Source organism: Archocentrus centrarchus, chromosome 12 (assembly GCF_007364275.1).
Source record: "Archocentrus centrarchus isolate MPI-CPG fArcCen1 chromosome 12, fArcCen1, whole genome shotgun sequence".
Taxonomy (NCBI): Eukaryota; Metazoa; Chordata; class Actinopteri; order Cichliformes; family Cichlidae; genus Archocentrus; species Archocentrus centrarchus.
This window is the reverse complement of record NC_044357.1, coordinates 8,141,432-8,144,476: the sequence shown is the minus strand read 5'-3', so window position 1 is coordinate 8,144,476 and position 3,045 is coordinate 8,141,432. Positions and strand designations below refer to the sequence as shown.

At 34.1% G+C, this 3,045-nt stretch overlaps 1 long non-coding RNA gene across 4 annotated transcripts; it reads right to left on the bottom strand.

Moving 5' to 3' along the window:
- Positions 1 to 1,292: 1,292 nt before the first annotated feature.
- Positions 1,293 to 2,369, bottom strand: LOC115789656 (uncharacterized). 4 transcript variants are annotated; one of them, XR_004020714.1, is made up of 4 exons: positions 2,327 to 2,367; positions 1,909 to 1,943; positions 1,794 to 1,823; positions 1,293 to 1,634 (listed from the first exon to the last, which is right to left on the bottom strand). It is a non-coding gene; the product is annotated as an uncharacterized LOC115789656 (long non-coding RNA). The 4 variants fall into 4 exon arrangements; XR_004020716.1 differs by having other exon boundaries at positions 1,905 to 1,943; positions 2,327 to 2,350; XR_004020715.1 differs by having other exon boundaries at positions 1,294 to 1,430; positions 2,327 to 2,369.
- Between the last annotated feature and the right edge of the window lie 676 nt (positions 2,370 to 3,045).

Genomic DNA, 3,045 nt, shown 5'->3' with positions numbered 1-3,045 from the left:
GAAATGGATTCTTGGCCAAAAATATTTTACTGCCAAGATGGTTAAATTGATAGATATTGTTATATACCCAAAACTAAAAAAGAACTCAAGTACAGCCTGTCCGTATGGGGTTAACCCCCAAAACCGATGTAGATTAATAACATAAGGCCTGAGAGCTTTCAGAATAGAAATGTATGTAGTCAGGACTTTGCTTTACCCACTAGAAAAAGCTGGATGGAAATATCTTAAAGTATGGTAGATAGAGACCTTGGAACACATACCTAAAATAGGCAAACATGGAAAAAATATATCTATGCAAAATGTTTTTATTTACTTTGTAATTGCTTTGCCAGGGTTTGTCATAGAAACACATATGATGGCTTGTTGGAAAGATGAGGTTGTGCTGAATCCATCAATACATATGTAAATATGGCCTGCATAATCAGGGTGTTAAGTCACTTAATGTATGAAGTGCCCCAACTGAAAAGTATTGACAAAATTGAGTCTTCAGTCCCAAGTTTTATTATGTCGCATGTATTGTCATATAACACAGTAGGCTTGTTGAATTAATGTGCTTATTTTCTAAATCCAGCAATACCAAATATGTAAATATACTATGCATAGTCATTTAAAAATATGTGATCTGTCCCAAATGAAAGAATATACTGCATTTCATTGCAATATAGTAGACTGTACTAGTAAAATCAGCAGAGATAAGAGAGTAGGACAGAAAACCACAAGAGATTATAACAGTTTGGCCTTGAGGGGCCTTTTTAATAAAACTATAACTTAACTACACACAGTATAAATCAGGAGCAGAACTCCATGCATGTCAAGCCCAGTGCATTTGCTGATCTCACTGCAATTGCCGTCCTTACAGTAAGGACAGGGATTTTCACGGGGTCTCTGCTTTAACAGGCTATTAATTCAGACGGTATAGGTTGTTGGTTAGACTGTAATTGAGCTAGAACATTATCGATAGCATCAAAAACATCAAATGTATCATGACTGGATGTCTGATTTTGAGGGGGTTCAATAGGGTTATCTCATGTATTATCAACACGGGGAGAGTTGGGGGTCCAATAGTTGTAGCCAGTTGAAAGAGTTCACAGCATCAATAACAGGAGTCAAAGAGATGATTTCAGGATTGGATTGACTAGCGTTCTCTCAATTTTCACCCTCTAACAAGGCTAAAGCTGCATTTAAATCTCTAAAATAATCATTACTAGACATTTTATTGTTCAATAAAATCCAGTTTAAAAAAAACAAAAAACTTATTTTATTAAGGTCAATAACTCTGACATAACTAAATGTTTTATTAAGGTTAATAATTCTAACACAGGTGTAAATGTTTTACAAAAGAACCCTAGTGTATAGGCCCCTGCACCTCCTCTCATTTCTCCACGTCCTTCTGCGTATTGGTATGCGAGCTCCAATAACACCTTTACCTCCTGAAAGACAGATTTTTTTAAATTAATAAAACAAACATAGTAAACATACTCACCTATTTTTAATAACTTATGTGACAAAATTTGGGGCAGGGTTGTCACTTCTGTCAACTGTGAGATGTTTTCCTATTGAGGTTGCACCACGGAGATTCTATCTTTGGCTTTCCACTAGCTTGCTGCCCTTAGAAGCTGAGCCCAGTCCTGTTACTGAGGAGACAAAGGTCTTTGAATGTGAAGATAGAGGTCTAACTCAAATATGTCTGAAATGGTTTAAAAAGTTTCTTATTTTTAAAGCATTTTGTTTTTTTTGTCTGAAAAACAAAAATACCAAAAAAAAAAAAACCCTCAAAAAACCCCAAAACATACCAATATCCGCCTCCCCAATCAATCCAGCATCTGAAGAAAAAAAAAAAGTTCTATGACCCTCTTATTCATCAAGACATGCCGTGAAAAAAAAACAAAAAAAAAAAAACGTACTGACATCTGTATCTGAAATGGAGCCCATGAGCGTGTGATCTAACACAAAAGTTAAAAAAAAAAATTTAGAAAGTATTTTTTAAATGACCTACAACCTAAAAACAGAGTTTGATATACCTGTATAAACCATGTCTTTACAAAAATCCTAGCGACCGTCCAAGAGTCACATTTAGAGGAACAAACTAACAACATATTTACACTGAGGCTCTTTATAGGTTTGTGTGTTTGACAGTTAGCTTTTACACCCAAAAGGCAGATTTTATCATTCTTCTTTCTAAGGCAGGTCTGTGATCTATAATAACCTATATATATATATATATATATATATATATATATATATATATATATATTTTTTTTTTTTTTTTTTTTTTGAGTTATGAGGCTGGAACTATACATACAAAGGAGAAATAAACGTAACTTACCTTAACTAAAGTTGCCAATCACTTGTTTTACACGGTTGCCAGAACAAACAGACTAAAGAACAGGTTCTTCGTCAGAGCAATCACCACCCTGAACTCTCACACTCACCCACCGTAACTGTGCAACACCCACATCTCTGTGCAATATTAGATTATTCATACTGAACAATATCTAACATTCCTATATTGTGTAATATCCAGTATTCATTCACTAGTGCAATATTCATTCGCCAAGTGCAATATTCATCATCTTCATTATTATTATATGTATACACTTATTTACTTTTCTTACAATGTACAGATGCACCAATGTATGTATATATTTTTATACATTCTATTTTTTGTATATTTTATACATTGTTTCTTTTCTGTATATTTCTTGATTATACTAGGTTATAATATTTTTATTTTTATTTTAGAGAGTTTGATTTTCTGTTGTATGGCACTGAACAGGAGTGGCCCTCCCATCTCATTGTACATCCTGTATAATGACAATAAAGGCATTCTATTCTATTCTATTTAGTAGGTTCAGTTGTTTTTTTCATAAACGAGACAGGCTCTGATGTGCTCACGGTAAAAGTCTGGACCATTTACGAAACTGATTGATCGGAAGAGGGGTGGGGTACTTATCGTACAAAAACAGATGTGTCCAACAAGCTAAAAGAAGTCCAGTGACTGTTATTTTTTTCTGCATCTTACTAAAGCAAACAGAGGTGGCACTG